Genomic DNA, 13,342 nt, shown 5'->3' with positions numbered 1-13,342 from the left:
TGGATCCTGAAGCAATTTACTCAAGATTACCTCGCCATCACAAGGGATTGGACTAGAGTCCTACATGTCTTTTGCATCCAGGAGAGCACAATATGGCCATTCCGCTTCACCTTATTCAGCAACCGGAATGTCTGTTGCCTCTTTCTTTACCATATGTAATACTATAAGTGTAGAATCCTGGTTCATCATTCTTTATTTGGTGCTTATGTAATTTTTAAACATATGTACCTGTGAATCGAGTAATGCATCGGTTGTTTGAACCTGATGGATATGAATAAAGGTAAAGCCTACTTTCAAGTTTAAATTAGATACAATTGTACATAGCAGCAATTAAATTAGGGCGAAAATAGAGTGTGCAGGTCATTACGGCGCACACGGTTAATAAAGCACAGCGTGTGCAATATACATCATAATCCGACACGGTTCATGGAGAGGAAACGTGTGTAACAATGCACACAGTTGCCGTTTGCAAAGTGTGTGATGTCAGACACTATCACATATGGTGCGGGAAAACTAAATGTGTGTGATTATCTATCTATCGTACATGGTTTATAATCATGAACTATTTGAGATGTGCCAGGCATCGTAAAACCCCCGTGCCTGGAATCTGTCTGGAAAGCTCCCGTGCCTGGAATCCGCCTGGATTTAGGTAAAACCACAAAACTCCGACTGCGATGGCAATGCGAGCATAAACGAGTAGTAAGGATGAAGCGTTTGGGATATTCGAGATATGGAAAACGGTTATATAGGGATAACTGTATGCATCAAGGCTCCCTATCCCCGACGGTTTCTGGGTCGTGTGGGAAAGACTCCTCTATCGCCCACACTTACTAGGTGACGGTTCCAAATGCCGTCGCAGAAAAGGATTAAAACCGTTCGTATAGCACCGACTCGTACTAGTGTTGCTTCATCTTTTTCTTCTTTTATTATTAGACATGTAATGAGAAATGTCAACACCTCTGCTCATTTGTGTGCAAAACATGCTTGTACACTGAAGGTGACGGGATGTTGGATGGACTCTCCCCCCAGTTTCCTCATAACCAACGTTCTCGCTGACCATGCTGGAGCTGTTGATGATTGAATAAAGCTCTAAGTTTCTTGAAAAAAAAAGAATAATGCTAAACTCATGCGGGCATGTGGCTGTAGGCCCACTTCGTGATTCATGTGGCTGTAGGCCCACTTTACTTGTAAAGTCAAATTTAATTGTTTCATTCATCTACCGCATATTATTCCAGTAGGAGTATCTTTGTATTTTCAGCCCACTAGGCGCTCACAATGTGTCCTATCTCTATCTCGTTCCTCCACATGCATGCATGACAAAAATAAAACATACCCTCTCACTCTCCTCTCCCACATAACAAATTCATCCTTTTTCAACCGGTGCTAATTCAAACCCATCATATCTTTTAAACCACAATTACGTTTTTAAAACTTTTTATATATTTGAACTCCAGTAGCTAAGACCTCTAGAACAAGATCATTCTTGAATACATTCAGACATTTTCAAATTACAATGTTTGAATGACAGCAATAGGTTTTCTAAAATAAGTGAAATAAGTATTTTTAATTGAATGAAACAATTTTTTGAAATGACTGAAATTGGGTTTTCTGACATATGAAACACATTTCAGTGTGTTATTTCAAAAATATGAAACTAGTTATTTAAAAAATGTGAAGCTGGGTATTTCTAATTATTTCATAAAATGAGTGAGTCTATGTTTGAAACGAGGGAAATTGTTTTTAACTGATACTTTGAAATAAGTGAAAGTTTTCTGGAATAAGTGAAATAAGTTTTCTAGAATAAGTGGAGTAAGTATTTTGGATTGGGTGAAACCAATTTTTTGAAATGGGATAAATGTGTTTTTCATAAACGTGGCACATATTTTGCTGTGAATTTATGAAAGTTTTAAAAAAATTGAAAGTGGTTATTTAAAGATGTGAAACTGATTATTTCAAACCTTTATAAAATGAGCGAAATTTGTTTTATGAAATAAGGGAAATGTTGTAAAGATAATCTGTAAGAAGATAGAAACAAAATTAATAGAATGCAGCAACTGGCCCCATCGTTATGTTTGCTAAGGACAAGCCGGTTGTGTTTCTTATTGATGGTGGCATACACCAGGGGTGGCTAACCAAGGGGAGCCTGGCAGGAGACCTGCCATAAGGCCCGCAAGGCCCAGCGACCATGGGCAACCAGAAGAAGGTGATATGCACGTGATGACCATCTTGTTATCCAAGTTAGCAACGGCAGCTACATGGATTGCATCTCCCTCTGTAAAACCCTAGCATCTACCATGTATATAAGGGGTGGCTAGCGGGCTCTCATACCAATCTATTGTTAGATAGACCAACTCTCGGTAGGAATCTCGTCTACATCATTGTATTCCATTGCACGAGGTATCCATCTACCATGAATAACAAGAAGAGGCATGATGTAGGGTATTACTCTTCGGACGCCTGAACCTGGGTAACTTGTGCATGCAAGATCCGTCCTGGTAATTCCGACCAAGTTCGCCACCCTACCAAGGGATCTGACAGTTTTGTGCACTATCAATTCTGTCGGAAACCGAATCCGGGATAGAGATCCAGATGAAGCCTACAAGTTCACGCTAAGCCAGACCCTCACCTTCGGCTCTTTCGAGCTAGTGCTTGATAGTTGGGGACGGCCCTTGGACGTCACGCCCCCGCCCTACGTCTACTACATGCGCTTCGGGACGATCGAGTTCCTCTTCAATGAGCACGCGAGACCACGATAAGCTATGCCTACTTGACCCGTATCGCAAGGAAATATGTGTGGGCTACCGCTCGCAGCGAAAAATCTGGATGTACAGTTTCATTGCTTTTTAGCACAAGATAGCTGAAATGAATAAATTAATTTGTCACAACCTAGCTTTGATAAGCGCTTGCAGTACTGGAGTTTAACATTATTCTTTAACTAGAGGATACCCCACCCGTTTGTTGCGGGTTGATTGATGAAATGTTTGGTCCATAACATGAGAACTAAAATTGAAAATACATATGATTTATTATATTTGATTATGTATAGTTGTAAAATATTTATTGAACATAAGTAGAATAATTGAATGGAAAATATTTTCCCATGTATGGTTGAATGTTCTGGTGGTTTTTTTCACATGCAAGATTGCATGTTGAGGTGGGTCTTATCCCATTCATAATTATAAGATGAGGTACCAACTTGCATGTTGAGATTTAAGTAATGGGGATGACTCTGTTAGGTATATAGGATTCATACCCGCGTGAGTTAATTCATGTTGTGCAAAAAATATACAAATCTAAAAGGGGATTTTCGCTACCAAGTTAACGTGGCCAAATCCATGCTCAACATTTAACTCTACCTACGCAAAGTGTATCTCGCTTAGAGTAAATTGATCATATTGGATATGGCTTTCGCATTAGGATTCGATTCATGATTGCATGAGTTAATTGGTATGTATCTCCTACATGAGTGAGAGTGAAGGGATATGCAAATCTAAAATAGAAATTTTCTCTACATTGTTAATGCAGCCCAAAACTCTTGCTCAACAAATTATGACTCAGTGTAAGGCAAAGACATACTTGCAGTATACTCATATGAATCGGCAGACATTAAATGAAGATATGCATAATAGTAGTATAGATATGCACATTAAATGAAGATATGGATTTTGGCACCACAATTAGTTCTCGCTCAACGTTTAACTCTCCGTGTACAAGCCACCAAGACTGCTTGCATTCAAGCCACCAAGTAAGGTGCGGTGCTCTAGCTTGCTACTGTGACTGTGTTGCTGCAACCATGGAGCTTGACACACACGCTCGCGCCCTCCTCCCGCTGGTGCTTGCCTCGCTGGCGATGTTCCTCCAGCCTGCCGTTGCAACCCATGGCATGCCACGCCCCAGCGGAGGCTTCAGCCTGCGCCTGGTGCCCAGCGCCGGCTGGAACAGCACCATGCACGTCGACGGCGGCGGCTTCCTGCACCTCAACGAGCAGGCAGCCACCACTGCGCTTTGGCCGCATTTCCACGGGCCGAGAGGGCTGACATACAGCGTGGCCACCACCGTCGGGACGGGCCGCGGCCGCCGCACCTACGACCTGGTGCTGGACACGGTCAGCAGCCTGACATGGATGCAGTGCTTGCCGATTGCGCATCCGTTCCGACAGATGCCGCCGCCCTTCAACCCGGAGATCTCGACATCGTTCAGACGCGTCCCGCATGGGAGCGACCTGTGTCATAAGCCATCCAGGGGCAACGATTGCGAGTTCCGGGCCACTCGCCTCGACGGCGCACACGCGAGCGGTGTGCTCGGCACCGAGACCTTCGCCTTCGCGGACGATGGCGGGCGCGCCGCAGCCGCGGAGGTTGGTGGCGTCGTCTTTGGCTGCGCGCACACCGCCACAGGGTTTCCACAGCTATGGAGTACTAGCCGGCGTCCTCGGCCTGGGGAAGCAGATGCCGTCTCTCATCTGGACTCGGCTCCGCCAGCACCGGCAGGACCGCCGCTTCTCCTACTGCCTCTTCGGCCCCACGCGTCCGGACAGGCACGGCTTCCTCCGGTTCGGCGCCGATGTCCCGGCCACCGGCCACATGAAGAGCTCCAACATCCTCTACATGCGCTGGACCAGCCCGGATTTCAGCGCCTACTTCGTGAAACTCCTCGGAGTCAGCGTCGCCGGCAAGCGCCTGGTCGGGCCACCTAGACGCCGCATGAGCGAATTATTCCAGCGCCACAAGTCGGGCGGTAGGTGGTACGGCGGGTGCCTGATCGATCCCGGGACGGGCACGACGACGATGACGCAGCTCGCGTACAACGTCCTGGAGCACGCCGTGGAGGAGCACGTCAAGAGACTGGGAATGCCGCTTGTGAGGCGCCACGGGTATCGCATGTGCTTCAGCGGCGCGACTCAGGCCGCCTTCCCGCACTTGCCGACGATGACGCTGCACTTCGAGGAGGGCGGGGAGGAGGACGGTGACCTCGTGATAAGGCCGCAACAACTCTTCGTCTTCGTTCAGCGCGACATCTGCCTCGCCATGGTGCCGAGCGAGCACATGACCATCATCGGCGCGATGCAGCAGGTGGACACGCGCTTCGTCTATGACATCACAGCCGGCAAGATCCACTTCGCTCCCAAGAGATGCAGCGACGATACAGGCGGCCCCAACTGAACTAGGATGTGGGCTTCCAGTAAACCCTAATTAATGGGTCAGTAATCTGCGTCGGTGCGCCGGCCGAAAGTTTCAGCCGGTCGCACCGCAGCCGCCCGATGCATGTGCGCACAGCCGTCGGATTGGATCCCATCTTCTTCCTTCCCGTCATCTTAAATCTGAGTCAACGCGCTTCCCCCTGATTAGCCCCATCCACCGTAGCTTGGCGGCATCGCCGTCCGCTCGCATCGGGCAAAGGCCACGCATCTCCCCCTCCCTCCTCCCTCCCCATCCCGGCTGACAGATTGAAGTTCCCCGCCGGCCATGGATGTAACATTCACCCACCCCGCCCTGGGTTGCAGACCCGCTCGCCGCCGCCCCAGCACGGGTGCTCGCCGCCGGTTGCAACAAAATATCCAGCCGCTGTCCGTGGCTCCCCCGCATGCTCGTGCTTGAAGCCTCGCTGGCGATGAGCCCGTGTAGCACCGACACAAATGGTTGTACACAGCGCCGTAGCAAATCATCTCAATGGTGGTAGCTTTTTGGTTTGCCGGTTGCAGCAAATCGGCTCACATCCCTGATCGGCATGGTCACCTTCAAAAGGAAGTAAAAAAAGCCTGTTCCAACTATTTTGTACGCCGGTTCCAGCAAACTCCAAACCTGTTGCAAAAAAAAAGGGCATCGCCGCCATCGACGAACACCGTGTGCATGCATGTAGCAAAAATGGTCACCGGTGGTAGCAAACACAGGCTAGGGTTGTAGCAAAACGACGCTGGTCCAGCAGGACGGACTCCATTGGTAGCATTTTTGGCTGCTAGTTCTAGCAAATCTTCCCGCCGGTTCCAGCAACATTGTCACCGGTTCCAGCATCCCGTGAGTCCCGTCGCAACTCCAACTTGTGGCTTGCGGCACGACGCGGTCGCCGCTCTCCGGTTGTAGCAAAACTGCCGCCGATTGAAGCTTTTTTGCTCGCTGGTTCCAGCTTTTTCCCAGGCGTGGTCACCGCGGTCACCGCCCACCGTAGCAAAAAATTCTACATGTTGTAGCACTTTGGATTGTCGGTCGTAGCATATTTTGGTGCCGGTTGTAGCACCTCGGCTCACTGGTTCCAGCAGAAAAATGGTTGCTGATTCGGACGCCACGCCCCCCTTGTAGCTTTTTTTGCCACTCGTTGTAGCCCGCTCGCCGCCGGTTCCAGCTTCCTCAGTTGCCGGTTGCAGCACGCCCATCGCAACACCCCCACGCAGCTCCATCGTGGTCGTCGTTCGCCATTGTTATCTAGATGTTCTTTGGTTGAAGCTTTTTTAGAAGCGGTTTGTAGCTTTTCTCGATGCCGTTTGCAGCTATTTGCAGTTGCGCAGTGGCCGACCTCCAGCTACCCCATATCCAGTTGAATCTTTTTCAAAGCTGGTTGTAGCTTTCTTTGTTGTCGGTCGTAGCATTTTTCAGTAGTGTTTGCAGCTCCGACGCATGTCTGTTGAAGCCCCTCTTCTGTCCCGAATCCCGCTTTTTTCAGGTGCCGTTTGAAGCTTTTTCACGTGCTAGATGTAGAATTTTCATCTTTTGGTTGCAGCTTTTTTCCGGTTGCGCCATGGCCGCCCTTAGCTTCCTTGTCTGCTGTTGAAGCTTTTTAAGATACTAGATGTAGCCTTTTAGGATGCCGGTTGTAGCATTTGGAAAAGGGAGCAGGCGCCCGGCAACAGCGCGCGGTGAACCAAACCTCGTTCCGCCGGCTGCCGGTGGAGTGCTCGAGGTCAGAGAGGAGGCACGGCTCCGTCGTTTGGTTCTCGGGTGGTTGCCTGGTCGCCATGAGCAGAATTTGCGAACGGGGCGAGGAAGATGTGAAGGGATAAGATGTGGGAGAGAGCTGCTGAACCACAGGATCGCGCTCGATCCGACGAGCTGCACGCGACCGGCGGAATGTTCAGCCGGCGTGCCGTTCCCAATCGTTTCCCTAATTAATGCAGCTTTTTCTTGAATTAGATGTTGTCATCAACTGAAAAAGAAATAAAGAAGACTACATACACATTTGGCTCTTCGTCCCCTCCCCATTCCTTCATTAGCGCATCTCCAATGCAGACCCGTCCGGACGCATCCACGGATCTGGATGCAGGAGCCGCTCATCTAACCATTTAAACGCATAGTAATATAAGAGCCAATTAAAAGTACGGTGTTCATACTTTATAGCGGTCGATCACAACCAAAATGAGGCGGATGTTCATAGTTTTTACATGTGCTATATCACAGAAGTTTCAGTCCGGCATTCCGGGCAAAAAAAAAAAAAGCATTTTCGCCCTCCGAGACCAAATGTATGTGCCTCCTCGCTAAATCTGCCACCGGCTCCTCCACATTGGCCGCCTCCTTCTCCTTCACTGTCAAGCACTTCAATATTCTAAAACGGACGACTTGCGGGCCGAATAACCTCGTAAAACAAAGGCCCAAAACACAACACGTGCGACAAATGGGCTGAAAGCACAAGGGGCCATTCATGGCCCCACACACTTAACGAGCCGTTAACAGGCCGAAAGGAACCACAATTTATAGCAACCCATAGACATAACGGATCATTATGGGCTGAAACTTGTCACGGGCTTAAAATGGCCCAAAGGCTTCATGGGCCTTTAACAAGCCAAAAATACCACAGGCCAAGAATGATCAAACGGCAGAACATGCATTAGCGAGCCAAAAGTCGTCATTTGGGTAGTGTACAACGGCGTAAATGGGGCTAAGATAGCTAGATCCCCTAATGAAAGAACCATGCCATTGCTCCATCTTGACATGCCCATGTCTCCCGGGAGCGCCTCCAAACCCTCCTTCCCAGGGCGTGCACATGCTTGCACCAACCGCAACCCCCAGGTTGTAGTAGCGGCGTCGTCGGTCAGCTCACAACAAAAATGTTGTCAACCTCGCCATGCACCGACCATGGTTGAAGCCTGCAACACAAGCAAGCTCTAGGTTACAACACCAGGTTGCAGCAACACCATTGCTGCGACCACCCCCTTGAAGCACCGGTGATGTTCCATTGCAGCCCGGCACACTTCAACATGGATGCTAATAGCAAGCATTTTTGTAAAGGCATTTTTCTAAATGCCTCAAAACTCTGTTTAGGAAGGCATTATCCAAAAACACCTCGGCTGGATGTGGGATTGAAGGTGTCTTTTCAAAATGTCTCAGCTGGACATAGCTTTGAAGGCGCTTTTTTTGTTTGCAAAACACCGCCTCACGGATTGGGCATAGCTTTCGAAGCGTTCTTCTAAAAGGCCTGCACTTCATCGAGATTTTGAGGCGTTCGACAGAAATAGCCACCGTATTGTTGAGGATTTGAGGTTTTTTTTTCTAAATTGCGTCCAAACTTATCATTGATCCCAAAGATCCTCGTGAATTGGCTTAAGAGAAGATAATATTGGCTTGATTAACATGTATGAAGCCCACTGTCGCTGGTGGCCCAGCAGAGTCCGACAGGCATACATGCCTAGTTGTGGAGACAATCATGTAGCACCGCACCATGCTGTTACAACAACCCCGCATCCCCGCTTCACGCTATTCCCTGCAGCGTCTCCGTCCCGTGGCCTTCGAAAACATCGGAGCACCTCTGCCGCTCATCTCACACCACTCCTTGTAGCATCATTGTCGCTGCGGGCCCATCCTTTTTGCAGCCTTATGTTGCTGCTTGCCATCTCCATCTGCGGTTGCCGACCTTGTAGCTTGTAGCGTGACGGTGGTCGAGAAGCTGGTATCACTCCATTGAAGTATTGGTGACTGCGCGTAATGCTCCATGGCAGCATCGCCCACACGTGGAAGCTCCGCCTGCATGAGTGGAAGCTCCATCAAAGCACTGGTGGCGCTCGGCAATGCTTCTAATCCATCAAATGCTCCATCACAACGTCGACAATGTTGCATCGGTGTTGCGCAACTTGTGGTCAGCGTTGAACCCTCTCTTGATTTGGGTAGGGGGAAGATGGTGGTCGCCGTCGGGAGTGATACGTCTCCAACGTATCTATAATTTTTTATTGTTTCATGCTGTTATATTATCATTTTTGAATGTTTACAATCATTTTATATCATTTTTTGGTATTAACCTATTGACATTGTGCCAAGTGTCAGTTGTTGTTTTCTGCATATTTTTTACATTGCAGGAAATCAATATTAAACGGAGCCCAAACACTGTGAAACTTTTTGGAGAATTTTTATGGGCCAGAAGACACCTTATGGGCCAAGGCAGCACCTGAGGGGAGCTTCGAGGGGAGCGCAACCCACCAGGGCGCGCTTGGGGGCCCAGGTGCGCCCTGGTGGGTTGTGCCCACCTCGGGTGCCCCCCGGACCGCCTCTGTGCTCTATAAATACGCCAATATTCCAAAAACCCTAGAGTAGTCGACGAAATTTCGATCCAGCCACCGCAGAGTCTAGAGCCACCAGATCCAATCTAGATACCATCACGGAGGGGTTCACCACTTCCATTGGTGCCTCTCGGATGATGCGTGAGTAGTTTCTTGTAGACCTACGGGTCCGTAGTCAGTAGCTAGATGGCTTCCTCTCAATCTTTGGATTATCAATACAATGGTCTCTTGGAGATCCATATGATGTAACTCTTTTGCGATGTGTTTGTTGGGATCCGATGAACTTTGAGTTTATGGTCAGATCTATCTTTTTATATCCATGAAATTTATTTGAGTCTTCTTTTGATCTCTTATATGCATGATTGCTTATAGCCTCGTATTTTTTCTCCGATATTTTCAGGCGTGTTTTGCATTTACATGAATTAAAAAACCAAGTTTCTCAATCTTTTCGGCCGAGCTACGACACCCAGATGTTTGAATTTCATTCCCAATTCTTGCATGGGATCTAGAAATTCACCCAAGGACACACAAGTGATTTTTCAACCAACTTTGGTGCACTGGAGCATGTGCTTGTAGTTCCAATTTGAATAATGCACATTAAATGACCAGGAATTCAATTAATGTATAAGAAATTCCAAACGAACCCGGAATAATTCAAAATTTTAACATGACACTCATATAGTTTTATGTTTCCTCTCTAAAAACTCAAGGGTAAGGCAGCGTATATCGTTTCGCACACAAAGATGACACGTCCCCCTCGGGAACCACGAGTCTTGTCAGGAGAAGCTCCGGTTTGCAAGAAGCTTATACCCAAAAACTTGTCCAAATATGGCCAATTGTTTTACCACTGCATGTTGGTGCCATGAAATGACATCGTGCCAAGTTTCATGATTTTAGGTGAGTTTTGAATTTCTAAGAATTTAAAAATCAAGTTTCTCAATGTTCCCGGCCGAGCCACGACACCCAGATGTTTGAATTTCATTCCCATTTCATGCATGGGACCTATAAATTCACCCAAAGACACGCATATAATTTTTCAACAAACTTTGGTGCACTGGACACACATGTGATTTTTCAACAAATTTTCTTGCATGTGCTTGTAGTTCAAATCTGAATTATGCATATTAAATGCCTAGAAACTCAATTAAACGCCAAACGAACCCGGAATAATTCCAAATTTAAACACGACACTCATGTAGTTGCATGCTCACTATACATAAATGTTCTAGCAATTCAAACACCATCATTTCCCTCCGTAACAACATTTTGTCTTTCAAAACATAATGAAAAATTCAGGTATACAACAAAAAGTTTACTAGAAAGAATCGTGTGGGATGCGATATAAAATATCTTGGTGCACCGTGTTGTCTAGCTTACGCAGGAAGCTTCGTCGTCTACAGTCCATCACCCCGCTTGAACCACACTTGTACGTTAGTTTCTCACGGCATCGAGTGAAATTTTTCTGCCACCGCAGAAATATCTATGTCCCCGTACCCCCCTCCCACTAAAAGTCACATATCCACCATTCCTCCCTGCTTTCCAAGTTCAAACCTTCACGGTTGCTTACTGGCAGCTCAGCCTCCTCGTCGGCGACCCTTCTTCTTGCAGCGCCGCCTCCTCACCGGCTATCCTTCTTCTTGCAGCGCCGCCTCCTCGCCGGCGGCCCTTCTTCTTGCAGCGCCGCCTTCTCGTCGGCGACCCTTCTTCTTGTTGCACGGCCTCCTCTCCGCCGACCCTTCTTCTTGGTGCGCGGCCTCGTCGATATCGTCAGGTAATCCACACCCCACCCACAACACCCTCCTCCTTCCCCATCCCACATGCCCCGACCGACGACGCGACACCTTCCACCAAAATCACTGTCCCCCTCCTCCAATTAAGCATCGCCCACAGCCATTTTGCTCACAGTATGACATGGAGCTCAGTAGCATCTGGCAGCGGAGAAGAAAATCGCGGCCGCACGCACGCACGAGGTTGCTATGGCTACCATGCATACCGACCGCCAGATCTTGGAGGAGCACCTTGATGTCTACTACACAACCTTCTTCTTGTAGACGTTGTTGGGCCTCCAAGTGCAGAGGTTTGTAGGACAATAGCAAATTTCCCTCAAGTGGATGACCTAAGGTTTATCAATCCGTAGGAGGCGTAGGATGAAGATGGTCTCTCTCAAGCAACCCTGCAACCAAATAACAAAGAGTCTCTTGTGTCCCCAACACACCCAATACAACGGTAAATTGTATAGGTGCACTAGTTCAGCGAAGAGATGGTGATACAAGTGGTATATGGATAGTAGATAAAGGTATTTGTAATCTGAAATAATAAAAACAGCAAGGTAGAAAGTGATAAAAGTGAGCGTAAACGGTATTGCAATGCGTTGAAACAAGGCCTAGGGTTCATACTTTCGCTAGTGTAAGTTCCCTCAACGATACTAACATAATTGGATCACATAACTATCCCTCAACATGCAACAAAGAGTCACTCCAAAGTCACTAATAGCGGAGAACGAACGAAGAGATTATGGTAGGGTACGAAACCACCTCAAAGTTATTCTTTCCAAGCAATTCGTTGGGCTATTCCTATAAGTGTCACAAACAGCCCTAGAGTTCATACTAGAATAACACCTTAAGATATAAATCAACCAAAACCCTAATGTCACCTAGATACTCCAATGTCACCTCAAGTATCCGTGGGTATGATTATACGATATGCATCACACAATCTCAGATTCATCTATTCAACCAACACAAAGGACCTCAAAGAGTGCCCCAAAGTTTCTACCGGAGAATCACGATGAAAACGTGTGCCAACCCGTATGCATAGGTTCATGGGCGGAACCCGCAAGTTGATCACCAAAACATACATCAAGTGAATCACGTGATATCCCATTGTCACCACAGATATCCACGGCAAGACATACATCAAGTGTTCTCAAATCTTTAAAGACTCAATCCGATAAGATTACTTCAAAGGGGAAACTCAATTCATTACAAGAGAGAAGAGGGGGAGGAGAAACATAGGATCCAACTATAATAGAAAAGATCGCGATACATCAAGATCGTATCACCTCAAGAATATGAGAGAGAGAGAGAGAGAGATCAAACACATAGCTACTGGTACATACCCTCAGCCCCGAGGGAGAACTACTCCATCCTCGTCATGGAGAGCACCAGGATGATGAAGATGGCCATCGGAGAGGGATTGCCCCCTCCGGCAGGGTGCCGGAACGGGTCTAGATTGGTTTTCGGTGGCTTATAGAGGCTTCTGGCGGTGGAACTCCCGATCTAATCTCTTCTCTAGAAGTTTTAGGTTACGTAGGTATATATGGGTGTAGGAGGTACGTCGGTGGACCGAAGGGGGCCACGAGGCAGGGGGGCGCACCCCAGGGGGATGGGCGCCCCCCCTACCCACGTGAGCTCCTCCTTCATCTTCTGACGTAGGATCCAAGTCTATCCGGTAGGTTTCCTTCCAAAAATAACTTCTCCAGTTGATTTCATTCCATTTCGACTCCGTTTGATATTCCTTTTCTTTGAAACACTGAAATAGGCAAAAAACAGCAAATCTGGGCTGGGCCTCCGGTTAATAGGTTAGTCCCGAAAGTAATATAAAAGTGGATAATAAAGCCCAATATTTCCCAAAACAGTAGATAATATAGCATGGAGCAATCAAAAATTATAGAAACGTTGGAGACGTATCACACCCCGTCTTCGAGGCCACCATCGACACCGCTACGCGGTTGTCTACTTCAAAATATAGTTCATGCTGTTTTCTTGAGGCCACCGCCAGTGCCTTCTAGTGATTTGCCCTCTATAATGTGAATATGCAATCTGATGTTCAGTTAATAGTTTGGTCCTCTGAAATGTAATGGTC

The 13,342-nt window shown here is 47.5% G+C and overlaps 1 pseudogene; it reads left to right on the top strand.

Annotated features, from left to right (window-relative positions):
• Positions 1–3,793: 3,793 nt before the first annotated feature.
• Positions 3,794–5,162, top strand: LOC119286376 (annotated as a pseudogene).
• Positions 5,163–13,342: the final 8,180 nt, after the last annotated feature.

This window comes from Triticum dicoccoides, chromosome 4A (assembly GCF_002162155.2).
Source record: "Triticum dicoccoides isolate Atlit2015 ecotype Zavitan chromosome 4A, WEW_v2.0, whole genome shotgun sequence".
Lineage (NCBI taxonomy): Eukaryota > Viridiplantae > Streptophyta > Magnoliopsida > Poales > Poaceae > Triticum > Triticum dicoccoides.
This window is presented reverse-complemented; position numbering and strand designations above follow the sequence as displayed.